Here is a 13,939-nt window from a genome sequence, read left to right as displayed (position 1 = left end):
TAATAGACTGCTTAATGAATATTTGTTAAATGAATGAGTACATTTTTTGAATTCTCTAACTTTTCTCCCAGTGCCTTTAAAGACATTGAAGACATGTCTTTCAGGTCAAAATAACTCCCCGAATTTCCTTGAGGAGAGGTAGTCTGCTAATGTTGTCTTCAACATTTGAAAACGTCTGATGAGTAAGGAAAGAGCTTAATAAAGTCTGTGGATGTTATATTGTACCCAAAGGATAAAGAAGGTGAATTTCTTTTACCCCTTCTCATTTTTAGACCATGCTAAAAAGTAAGCGCTACTTGTGTTTAGGACATAAATATAATTTGAATGTCATCACTCAAACTTGGACTTAATATGAATTACTAAAGTCTTCCAATGCACATTGATGCAGTAGATTAGGGAATGCAAAAGAAGTCTGTCTAAGCTGTAGGATGTATAGGTAAGTAAATGTAATGAAAAGGAAACTTAACTTACTGGAACAATTTGATCTTGATTCAGGGATAGAAGATTTTATTTTATTTTATTTTGAGGTCTGATCTTATTTGTTCGTTACTCTTTAAAAATCATATTTTTGACTGGACTCAGACTTGAGTCAGCTGTCAGAGAGGACAGCCTATGTCTCTTGACAATCTGTTCCTGGCGTTTTTCCTTAGCCTCCTTCATTCTCTTGGCCAAAAGTTTGGCGTATTCTGTTGCCTCTTCCTTATTTTTCTTAGTGCACTGTTTCTTCAGAGCAATACGCTGGCGTTTGTGTTGCAGGGCACTTGAAAGTAACAAGATGCTGAATCTTGGGTGCTTTGGTCCTCGGTTTCTTGCCTTCTTTATTTAAGGGCTTTCTTACAACATATGGGCAGACATTCTCTTCTTTAGAGAGATTGAAAAGTTTGTGGATTCAGCTAGCTCTTTTGGGCCCCAGGCAACGAGGCACCATGGTATCAGTCCAGGAATATCCTTCTCTCCTTTTTTTTTTTTTTTTTTACAATATCCAAGTTGAAAGTGCTCAGACTGGCACCCACAATGCAACCCTGAACAGACTGGTGCTTCCTTTCTCTAGTTCTTCTTGGTCTATAACAGGAATGCCCCTTACTCAGTAGCAGGCAGACATGGCCATGGATCAAGACACCTTGCTTCATGGGAAACCTTGTTTGCTGTTCCTACCACTGATTTGGACAACATAACCCTTCCATTCCTCACCCAGAGTGTCAGCAACAACTTCTGTGGCCATACGCTTCTCATAAAAAGTGCGAAGTTTGCGTTGGTTGTCCACTTTATTGAGTTTCTGGCAGCCAGTGCCTGGGAAGGAGATATTCAGCTTCATCTTGAAGTAGTTGATCGCCTCCCGGGATGGAAGATTTTAAAGCATTGTCTGAAGGTTTAGTTTATTTGGCTGGGCTGTGAAGGCTAATGAGTCCAGTGTTCCAACTTTCTTTAGTCCATTCACTTTCTTTATTTCTTTAGCCAGTGACTATGTCGTTAAACTGGTCATAGTTCCCACATAGATGTTTAATAGTCTTAAGGAAAACCAGATAATGGGAACACAGTACCATCATGAGAAAACAATTCAAAATACAAGCTTTAATAATAGTGGGTGGGGAGTGCTTGGACATCAATATTGGGGGCAGAGCCAGAGAAGGCTGGTGGTAGTTATTGATAAATTCCCAGAGGTGAGTAGATGTTACAGATTGTATAAAGTCAGTCAGTTTATTGAGAAAATAGGACCAGAAAGATTTAAGCTTTTAACATCTTGATAAAAATTGAGTGTGATGATTCATCTAGGAAGTATTTAAATTCTGAAATTGAATGGATACAAGTGTGCTTCAAAAAATGTGTGGAAAAATAGAATTAAAAGATAATGCAAATATTTCCATGAACTTTCTGAAAACCTCTCATATATATCACTGGGACAGAGTCCTATGGAAGAGATAAGAGACATACACAGTAAATTAAATAACGAGGTATATCATATACCTTTTATAGGCCACTCAAGTCCTCTTTGTGCCATGTCTTAAACTAGTAGCTGCTACAGTAGGTTTGGACCAGCATCTTGTAGATTCAACAGGACAACACTCATCTAGGTGTTTACCTACTAATACTTCCTGCAGAGCTTCTCTAATGCCTTGGTGGAGGCAAGCAGAACTGCACAGATTTATGCATGTGCAATCAGGAAGTGCAGAGGAGTTATTGCCAGAAGCGCCATTTTTAATCAATGGGGAACAGGAGCTTTTAAATAAATATTTCCTCTTTTCCTCTCCCTGGTGGATTTTCTAAGATGCATTTCGTAAGGTTCATTATAAGATCCTGGTGAGACATAAGCATCAGTTACTCACAGTGGTTGCCAAGTCAATAAGCCATCTTTGAAATCATTCTCCCTACTTCTCTGTCCCAGGCCCTCAGGCTCTCCATCATGCTTTTTGGGATCACTGCTCAAATAAACCACCACTATGCAAGCCTATGTATTAGCTCTTCTTTTGAGAGACCCAATGTCAGAGAAGGACAGGGGAAAATTAATGTGATAATGAGGGCATAGCCTGAGAGCAGTTATTGCAAAAACAGATGAGATAGATGTGAGAGAGAGGATCTCTGACAGAATTGATAGGACTTAGTAATTAAACAATGAAGAATGACAACAGTCATCTTGGAGTGCCAGATAATGGGTTCTATTCTAGATAAGGCCATAACTTAATGGTAATGCCCAGTAGGCAGCTGGGACTAAAAACAAAAATCAAGTGAGAGTTAAAATCTCAAGAATGAATAAGTTCTGTAAAAGAAGACTTTGTGAAGAGATGACCAATAGGCTAAAAATTGAATTTCAGATAATGGTCAGATCTCAGAAATCAAGAGGATAAAAGAAAGGGCAGCTACTGAGCACTCAGAGAAATTTAGGGCTATGTGTGAGTGGGGAGAACATTTGGTTCAATTCCCCCATCAAATCAGAGACTGGACTGGAAAAAGGCTCAAGATGGAAATAGATAATAGATAAGAGATGGAGACAGTGTTGTAGATGGTTTATTGTACAGAGATAAATGTAGAGGGAGATAGTTCACTCTTGACAAATGTATTAGTCCATTTATGTTGCTTATAACAAAGTACACGGAACTGGGTGATTTATAAAGAAAATGAAATTTATTTCTTACAGTTTCTGAGGCTGAGAAGTCCAAAGTCCATCTGGTGGGAGTTGCAACAGTGACCCAGGGGTCTCACATTGCAAGATGGCGGAAGTAGAGAGAGCAGAGAGTGTGAGAACTCACTCATTACTCCCCCCTCCCCCAGGGAGAGCATTAATCCATTCATGAGGGATCTGCCCCCATGACTCAATCAGTTTCCAACACTGCCACACTGGGGATCAAATTTCCACATGAGTTTTGGAGGGGACAACACATCCAAACTCCATCAACAAGAGACCAACTTGCTAGCAGTGAACTGAAGGACAGAACTTAGATCGAAGTACAGTAATTTTTTTTTTTTTCAGAATTTAAAAAATGGAAAAAAGTTAGTGGAGACAAACTCCATGATAAAAACATCTTGAATTTATTTTATTTTCAAATAAACTTTATTAAAATAAGTCATTGATTACGTAGAAATTCTGATAATCTTACTTTCAAACATTTACACATTTTTATACTTAAAAATATTCATTTTTTAAAAAAGATGAACACTCATAAGCACTTTCTCTAAGATGCTGCCCCACAGAATGGCATTACTGAAAAGTACCTCTCTTCCAGAAAATATTGGAAGAATTCCACTTGAATAAATATTGCATAACTCAGTGCCTACTTTTACATACCTATATTTGTGTTAAGCTAATCCTAGTTTCTAAAAAAAGGTTTTTGTACTGTCAAAAAGCATTTCTGAGATACTGCCAACTCCATCTTGTGATTGAAGTTTTTTTGGTATAAAATAGTTTAGAAGGGGTTAGATGCCAAGCAGGTATTTAGAAAGAGAGTTTGATTTGATCTTTTATATTTGAGTGAATCACGGTTAGATAATGTTTCTACAAAAATGTTTTCAATATGCCATCTGATTGTTTTTTACTTTTTCTTTAAATATTTTTTTTGGTCTTTTTCAACCATCTGTTTTAAATATAAATGACAGTTTTATCACAGTGTACTTAGATTTTAGCATACATCATCCCTCCAGGGTATGTTTGTTATCTGTTGGACTTACACTTTGGATTAAACAGTTACTGTGTATGGGTGACATTTGAGACAGTGACTAGTTGCCCACAGAGAATGAGTGAGCCTTATGAACTACATATTGTTTACTTAATTACGTGTTGTAAGCCTGTGATTTATCCATGTAATATAACTGTGACAATCAAGCTGCAAATTCATTTGCAGGAGGTTTTTTTATTGTTTCACCCTCTCATGATTATTGGATCATCTGGTTTCAATTGATATTAAGCTACTGATGAGTTCTCTCTTTTTTAACTTCTACATCTTTCAATGTAGTTTACTAACCTTGTGGATTGTCAAACATTTCACATATTATTTTAATTTTCCTTTTGCTGTGAATTTTTTTTTGAATTTTAAAAAATTTTATTTATTTTTCATTGGTTAATATTCATAAGGTACAAAGCAAAGTGTCACCACTTGTGCCTAAAATGTGATGGCCAGATCCATACTGGCAACATGCCCATTACCACAAACTGTGATTATACCCTATGTCCCCCACCCAATTATCCCCCCAATTATCCCTGACCTCCCTCCCCCATCCCCCTTTCACCATTCCACTTTGTATCCTTGGGTATATTCTCTCCCTCTGCAAGACCAGCAGACCCCTGTGGTCTTTCTTTCCTTCCTTCTTTCTCTCTTAGCTCCCACTTATGAGTGAGTACATATGGTATTTATCTCTGTGCTTTGCTTATTTCAGTCAACATGTTTCTCCAAGCTCATCCATGTTGTTGCAAATGGGAGAATTTCATTCTTTTTTATGGCTGAATAGTATTCCATGGTGTATATATACCACATTTTCCTTATCCAATCATCCATCGATAAACATTTAGGTTGATTACGTATCTTGGCTATTGTGAACACAGCTGCGATGAACATGGGAGTGCACGTATCCCTTCAACCTGATGATTTCCATTCTTTTGGTTATATACCCAGAAGTAGGATTGCTGGATCATATGGGAGATCTATCTGTAGTTGTTTGAGAAACCTCCATACCGATTTCCATAGTGGTTGTACTAATTTAGTCCCACTAACAGTGTAGGAGCATACCCTTCTTTCCATGTCCTCGCCAACATTTGTTATTCTCTGTCTTTTTGATTATAGCCATTCTAACTGTGGTGAGATGATCTCAATGTAGTTTTAATTTGTATTTCCCTGATGACTAGAGATGCTGAGCATTTTTTCATATAGCTGTTGGCCATTTGCATATCTTCCTTCGAAAAATGTCTATTCAGTTCCTTTGCCCATTTTTTAACTGGATTATTTGTTCTTTTGCTGTGTAATTGCTTGAGTTCCTTGTATATCATGGATATTAATCCCTTGCTGGATGCACAATTATCAAAAAATTTCTCCCTCTCTGTAGGTTGTTGTTTCACTCTGTTGATTGTTTCCTTTGCTGTGCAGAACTTTTTTAGTTTGATATAGTCCCACTTGTTTATTTTTTCTTTTGTTGCTTGTGCTTTGGGGCTCAATCCTTTACAGTTTCAGGTCTTACACTTAAGTCTTTAATCCATTTTGAGTTGATTTTAATATATGGTGAGGGATGAATGTCTAGTTTCATTCTTCTGCATATGGATATCCAATTTTCCCAGCACCACTTATTGAAGAGGCAGTCTTTTCTTCAATATATGTTTTTGTTGCCTTTGTTAAATATCAGATGGCTGTAAGCCTGAGTGGTGATTTCTGGGTTCTCTATTCTGCTCCATCGTCTGAGTGTCTACTTTTATGCCAGTACCATGCTGTTTTGGTTACTATAGCTTTCTAGTATAATTTGAAGTCAGGTAGTGTTATGCCTCTGGCTTTATTTTTTTTTCTCAGGATTGCTTTGGCTATTTGGAGTCTTTTGTTGTTCCATATGATTGTTGAGATTGTTTTTCCATTTATGTGAAGAATGTCATTGGTACTTTGATGGGGATTGCATTGAATCTGTAGATTGCTTTGGGTAGTATAGACATTTTCATAACGTTAATTCTTCCAATCCAAGAGAATGGAATGACTTTCCATCTTTTCATGTATTCTTTAATTTCTTTCAATAGTGGTTTATAGTTCTTATTGTAGAGACCTTTCACCTCGTTAAGTTGATTCCTAGGTATTTTATTTTTTTGTGACTGTTGTAAATGGGCTTACTTTCTCGATTTCTCTTTCTGTTAGCTCATTATTGTAGAATATAAACGCAACTGATTTGGGTGCATTTATTCTGTATCCTGCAACATTACTGAAATTATTAACCAGCTCTAGGAGTTTTTTGATAGAGTCTTCAGGGTTTTCTATATATAGTATCATGTATCTGCACATAGGAACAGTTTGACTTCGTCTTTTCCAATATGGATGCCCTTTATTTCTTTCTCTTGCCTGATTGCTCTGGCTAGTAACCCCAGTACTACGTGAAATAGAAGTGGTGAAAGTGGGCATCCTTATCTTGGTCTTGTTCTTAAGTGAAAAGCCTTCAGTTTTTCCCCATTCAGAATGATACTGGCAGTGGGCTTGTCATAGATGGCTTTTATTGTTTTGAGATACTTTCCTTCTATACCTAATTTGTTGAGAGTCTTTATCATGATGGGATGTTGAATTTTGTCAAATGCTTTTTCAGTGTCTATTGAGATGATCATATGGTTTTTGTCCTTGAGTTTATTGATGTGATGTATCACATTTATTGACTTTTGTGTGTTGAATCATCTTTGCATCCTTGAGATGAATCACACTTGATCATGGTGTATAATTTTTTTGATGTGTTTGCTGTATTCTGATTGCTAATATTTTGCTAAGCATTTTTGCATCTATGTTCATCAAGGATATTGGCCTATAATTTTCTTTGTTTGTTCTGTCTTTACCTGGTTTTGGTATCAGAGTTATGTTGGCTTCATAGAATGAGTTTGGGAGAATGGCTTCTGTTTCAAATTTTTTGGACTAGTTTGAAAAGAATTGGTATTAATTCCTCTTTAAAGTTTGGTAGAATTCAGCTGTAAAGCCATCCAGACCAGGGATTTTCTTTGTTGGAAGAATACTAATTACTGCTTCAATCTCATTGCTTGTTATTGGTCTGTTCAGGTTTTCTACCTCTTCTTGGTTCAGTCTGTTTAGTTTGTAAGTGTCCAGACATTTATCCATATCTTCAAGGTTTTCAAATTTGCTGTCATACAATTGTTTATAATAGTCTTACTGATTCTTCATATTTCTGTGGTATCAGTTGTAATGCCTCCCTTTTCATTTCTGATTTTTGTTATTTGAGTCTTTTCTCTTCTGTTTTTTGTTAATCCAGCTAATGGTTTGTCTATTTTATTTATCTTCTTGAAAAACCAACTTTTTGTTTTATTGATCTTTTCTATTGTTTTTTGGGTCTCTATTTCATTTGGTTCTCCTCTGACCTTAATTATCTCCTTCTGTCTACTACCTTTAGGATTGGATTATTGCTGTTTTTCAAGTTCTTTGAGGTGTAGTGCTATGTCATTTATTTGAAGTCTTTCCATTCTTTTGATGTAAGCATTTATCACAGTAAATTTGCCTCTTAATACTGCTTTTGCAGTATCCCACAGGTTTTGGTTTGATGTATCATTATTTTCATTAGTTTCAAGAAATTTTTTGATTTCCTGTTTAATTTCTTCTCGGACTCATAGGTCATTCGGGAGCCTATTGTTTAGTTTCCATGTATTTGTATAGTTTCCAGGGTTTTAGGTGTTATTGATTTCCAGTTTTAGTCCATTGTAGTCTGAAAAGATACTTGGAATGATTTCAATTTTTTAAAATTTGCTGAGACTAGATTTGTGACCTAATATGTGTTCTATCCTGGAGAATGTTCCATGTGCTGATGAGAAGAAAGTATATTCTTTGTTGTTGGATGAAATGTTCTATATATACTTGCCAGGTCCAGTTGGTCTAACAGGTAGTTTAAATCCTGTGTCTCTTTGTTGATTTGTTGCCTGGAAGATCTGTACCATACTGAGAGAGGGGTGTTAAGGTCACCGACTATTAGCGTACTAGCGCCTATTTCTTTCTTTAGGTCTATGGGTGTTTGCTATATATATATATATATGGGTGCTCCGGTATTGGGTGCACACATATTTATGATTGTTATGTCTTCTAGCTGGATAGATCCTTTTATCATTATACAGTGGCCTTCTTTGTCTCTTTTTATGTTTTTTTGTTTAAAGTCTATTTTTTCTGATATGAGAATAGCTACTCCTGCTCGTTTTTGGTTTCCATTTGCATGGCATATTTTTTTCCATCCCTTCACTTTTAGTCTGTGTGGTCTCTATAGGTGAGATGGGTCTCTTGAAGACAGCATATACTTGGGTCTAGCTTTTTAATCCAGTCAGTCAGTCTGTGCCTTTTGAATGGGGAGTTTAATCCATTCATATTTAGGGTAGTTATCGACAGGCATTGTTTAATTCCTGTCATTTAACTGCTTTTGTTTAGATGTTTTAAATATCTTTTGATTATTTCTTTTTTTATTTCTCTACTTCGATGTTAGTTGCAAATTTGAGGTGGCATGATTTAGCTTCCTTCTGTTTCTCACTGGCATTTTTTTTTTAATGGAGGGTTTTGCTCTTTCTTGTGTATCTGTGATAGTGATCCTCATTATTCAGATTCCAGATGCAGGACTCCCTTGAGAATTTCTTGCAGGGCTCATTGTGTGGTAGTGAACTCCCACAATTTTTGTTTGTCTGAGAAATACACTATTTCTCCCTCATTTCTGAAGGAGAGCCTTGGTGGGTAAAGAATTCTTGGCTGGCAATTTTTTTCATTTGGTGTTTTGAATATATAATTCCACTTTCTTCTGGCTTGTAGGGTTTCAGTTGAGAAGTCTACTGTTAGTCTGACAGTGGTTCTCTTATAGGTAACTTGATGCTTTTCTCTTTCTGCTTTTAGAATTCTCTCCTTGTCTTTGAGCTTGACTATAATGTGTCTTGGAGACGATCTTTTTGGATTGAATCTGTTTGGGAACCTTTGAGCTTCCTGAATCTGAAGGTCTGCATCTGTCCCTACACCTGGGAAGTTTTCTGTTATTATTTCCTTGAATAGGTTTTCAATACTTTTTCCTTTCTCCTCCTCTTCTAGAATACCCACAATTTGGATGTTAGAGCACTAGAGATTGTCTGCTTTCTCTCTTAGATTTTCTTCATTATTTTAAATTTTGTCTTCCTTGTTTTTGTCTTCCTGGGTTATTTCAAAAAGACCATCTTCAAGATCTGAAATTCTTTCTTCTGCTTGCTCTACTCTGCTGCTCAAACTCTCTGTTGTGTTTTTTATTTCATTGAGTGAATTTTTCATTTCTAGGAGTTCTGCTACACTCTTTTTTAAGGTATTAATCTCCTTTTAAAATTCCTCCTTCATATTCTGGATATTTTTTCTTTTTTCCTTGTGTTCTCTAATTGATTCTTCTTTTATTTCTTTGAACTTCCTTACAATCATTGCTCAGAATTCCTTTTCAGACATTTCAAGGATTCCCTCTTCTATGGGGTCTGGAATTTGAGCATCACTGTATTCCTTTGGTGGTGTCATATCTTCTTGTTTGTTTGTAGTTCTAGTAATTTTTGTTAATGTTTGGTCATCTGATAGAGGACTTGCTTCTTCTGTTACTCTGGGGTTGGCTATGAAGATAAAGATTTCCTCCTCTATTTGCAGGCTCTACTGGTGACTCTTCTTATATCAATGTAGTCAAGTGAGTTGCAGGTTGCCTGTAGAGTGGCCCTGGCTGCTACTGTGGTGGTGAACTGTCCTTGTGGTGACAAAAGGTGTGGTGGTGTCTATATTACACCACCATGGCTCCTGTTCCAGTTTTCTGTGTCTGTAGACTGCACTTGTGGTGCTGTGCAGGTCTTGGCTCACCTAGACAGCTACTGGGCTGTGGGCATTTCCCTCCTGGGCCTTAGACTGAGCCCCAGTGCCACATGGGTCTCCATTCCCCTCAATGGCTGCTTGGCTGTATGTGCTTTCCTTCCCCAGAGGGCCTTAGACTGGGCTCTGGTGCCATGTGGGTCTTGGCTCAGTACAGTGGCTGCTGGGCTGTGGGTGCTTCCCTCTGGGCCAAAGACTGAGTCCCAGTGCCAGGCAGGTCTCAGCTCACCTTGGTGGCTGCTGGGCTGTGAGCATTTCCCTCCCAGGCCCTAGACTGAAACATGGTGCCAAGTGAGTCTCGGCTCACCTCCGCAGCTGCTGGGCTGTGGGTGCTTCCTTCTGGGCCTTAGACCTGAAATTTTGTTTTTAATGCACAAGAAATACAAGTTCCGTATTGATTATAGAGAAATTTTTTAAAAAAGAGGAAATAAAACTTTTTGCAATCCCACCATTCAGAAAGAATCACTGTTGACATTTTTGTTTATATGATACCAAAATTATAAAACCAAAGTTATCTGGAAAGCCCAAATAATTTTTGTGTGCATATTTATATAATTAAAAACAAAAATGGGATCATATAGGACATAACCTTCCCAAACTTGCCTTTTTCATTAACATGCATCATATACATATAATCCTATCCTAATATTCCCCTACATCATGATTCATATTGGGAACACAATGGGTGTATGAATCCTTTGCTGTCAAATGTTTAGTGTTTCCAGTGCTGTGATAAGTAGTTGTCTAGTCAAATCTTTCTCAATTTCCTTAATTAATCCTTTAGAATATTTGGCTACATTATTCTATATTAGATAGAATCTTGTTTTCAAGTGATAGAAAGCACCTGTAGCTTAGCAGAAGAGAACATATCAAAGGAACAGAGGAGTATCTTGAGGAACCAAAGGACAAGGACAGAGCTGTAAACATTCTCTTGACTCTTATGTATGCTCATCTCTGCACTTCTGATTCATTCTCTCCCTCTCAACCAATGGTCTTCCTCTACTTCTTACTACAGGATGAAAACATGGCTGCAGACAGCTCCCAATGTCACAGATCCAGCCATCCTGAGAGAAACGAAAGCACTCCCAATCCTTTCTCTTCTTGCCACCCCACTCAACATTCTAAATTTCCAAGGTTAACAGTTGTTCATCTTGGCACTATCAGCTGGGCCCAAGGACTGATGTTAGATGCACACAGCTGCTGGGAGTCTCCCTAGAGCTGTGTAAATGGCAGATAGGCTGTTTCAAAGGAAAAGAGTAGGTTGGGCAGACAAACCATAACGTTCTCATCACTCATCATAATCGTTTTTATTTGAGGATATTTGTTGCAATAAATGGGTACTGTAGAACCAGTAAGAAAAAAAAAAAAAAAAAGGAAATTCTTTTTGGTTTATTCCTCAATTAGAAGAGCTCTTTCTAAGTCTGAGTTGATCTTCTCTGACTGTGCTGCAACTCCTTCCCAAGTTTTTGAGCATCTACAAAGGAGATGCCATCCTCAAAAAACAACTCTAGTCTGACTCCATTGGAAAAATGCCTACTTTCAAAATGACAGTAAGAATAAGAAAATTCTATGAGGGAAAGAGGTCTTAAAATTTGTCAACTGTTCTTATCTAGACTTAGATATATGTAAAGTCATGTTTCTCACATAATGAATTTTATGGTTATTATAAGTACTTCTAGTATTTAAGAATAAGACAGTAATATTTATAGAGAAAAATCACAGCCAGCTTGTAGTGAATCTAAATTTTCTATGGACTTTCATTCTGTAATCAGAAATATGTTTCCACAGAATAAAATCCTTCAGTCAAGCATGTAGAAAACATTCAGGGAAGAAGGAATTAAGAGGAAGGAAAGCCCAAAGCAAACTAGGCCTTATACAATTTCATCAGTTTTATGTTTTCTCAATGCCTATAATATTACATCAGACTGAGATCTCTACATTTTTACATTCTCTTCTACTCGTATATTAGTTATTTACTGCTGCATAAGAAATTACCCCAAAACTGAGCAGCTTAAGACAACAAACATTTATTAACACACACATGTTCTGGTGGTCAGGAATCCAGGAGTGGCTTAGGTGGGTGGTTCTGGATCAAGATCTCTCATGAAGGTGCAGTTAAACTGTCAGCTGGGGCTGCAATCATATGAAGGCTTCAAAGCTCACTCTCATGGCTGTTAGCAAAAGGCCTCATTTCCTCAGGACATGGGCCTCTCCCTGTTCATGACATGGCAGCTCCCTCCCCCCACAGCAAGTTATCTAGGAAAGAAGGGGTGAAGCAGAAGCTACACTGTCTTGTATGACTTAGCCTGTAAGTGACAAAGTGATGTCACAGGTAGGGTCCAGGGGGCTACACAACCAGCCTCAACCCACCCGGTCCTCTTATCAGGTTCTTGACTCCACTACAGGAAAGAATTCAAGAGCACAGTCACAGTAGAAAGTGAGAACACGTTTAACATAATAGATAAGAAATGCAGGTTCCACGGAGAGTGCGCGGCGTAGCTCCAGAGACTGAGCAGGGCTCACACCAAGTTTAACAGAAATGCAAGTTGAGTATAGACATTAAGTATAACACCAAAAGCAAGAAAAACATACTTAAAGTTCAATACAAAGTACAGGCTGGCTCAGGAGAGTGAGCAGCTGCTGCTGAAAGTAACTTCCATACAAAGTAAAGTGTACACACCTCAGCCAGAGAAGCATGGGTTGCCTCCAGGAAATTGCCCTCCTCCTTCATCTGGGATTCGCTTTTATAGTTTCCCTATATAATGAATATTCAATCAAAAGCATGGCTTCCAGCTATGTCACATTTAGTCTTGCACATAATCAAGTCAGTCCCTTCCTGGAGCATGCTCATTGGTGAGACCCTATCACATGCACCAGGCATATTCAAGAATATTCTGTGCTCTCTTTTGAGCATGCCCAGCCACTGGATTTGCATAAGCCAGTCCCTTGTGGTCTCATTTTTCCCTGTTGGTGCTAAAAATATGTCTAAATGGCAACACTACCTTTCCTCCAGAGAAAGCTCAGAAGAGGGGCCTAAGACCTCAGGGTGTGGCTGGAAACCCTGAAACTTGAACCCAGGGAAACTGAGCACCTCCTATATCAAAATCATCACTTCTGCCATATTCTCTTGGCCTCACAGAACAACCCTAAAATAATGTAAAAGGGAATTGCAGAGGGCATGAATACCAGCAGGTGGGAATCACTAAGGGTCATCTTGGGCACTGGCTACCACATATACCATTCTCAGACCTTAAAAATTACCCACATAGTTTGAACTATATTTGCATGTCTAGAACTCTGTTTCCCATTTATTTTTTTTCTTGGTACTCACAATAATGTTACAAACCAAGTATAATTTTACAGTTTTCATGTAGAGACTACTTTCTTCAAATATTCCTGAAGTTCAGGGTTTGAGGTTCAGCAGATTTCTTACATTTTAATCAATTATCTAAATCCTGAATTACGCATATTGTGCTTATTTTAAAAAATCAGGTCAATTGAATGTCTCTTTACTCAGGCTATGTGGTTCATTCATTCATTCAACAAGTAATTATTGAGTTCAGGGCATTGTGTTTTCAATATTGTTCTACTATGTCATCCCTGTATTCTATCCCCTTCTTTTTTAAAGAAACAAATTTATTAAGATAGATTTCACAAATCACACAATTCACTCATTTAAAGTGTAAAGCGTCTCTTTTTAAACTTTACTTTTCAAGACAAATGGCCTGACAATATCTAAAATTGAGAACTGTTCTTGTGACTCAAGATATCTGAACACCATATATGTACTTAGATAAGAAGGTCCAACTTTAAGATTCCGTGGATATATGTTCTACCAGATCAAATAGGGAGGCACAGATGCCTTCTTTAGTCTTCCTATGATGTTCTGCAGAACTCCAGAAACCTGGAGGGGGTGTTGACGGTGTGGCTAACAGGAC

The 13,939-nt window shown here is 37.6% G+C and overlaps 1 pseudogene; it reads right to left on the bottom strand.

Moving 5' to 3' along the window:
* Window positions 1-546: 546 nt before the first annotated feature.
* LOC134370568 (small ribosomal subunit protein eS6-like) lies at window positions 547-1,315 on the bottom strand (annotated as a pseudogene).
* Between the last annotated feature and the right edge of the window lie 12,624 nt (window positions 1,316-13,939).

The sequence above is a fragment of the Cynocephalus volans genome, chromosome 2 (assembly GCF_027409185.1).
Source record: "Cynocephalus volans isolate mCynVol1 chromosome 2, mCynVol1.pri, whole genome shotgun sequence".
NCBI lineage: Eukaryota > Metazoa > Chordata > Mammalia > Dermoptera > Cynocephalidae > Cynocephalus > Cynocephalus volans.
The sequence above is the reverse complement of the archived record's forward strand: the minus strand, read 5'-3'. Positions and strand labels throughout refer to the sequence as shown.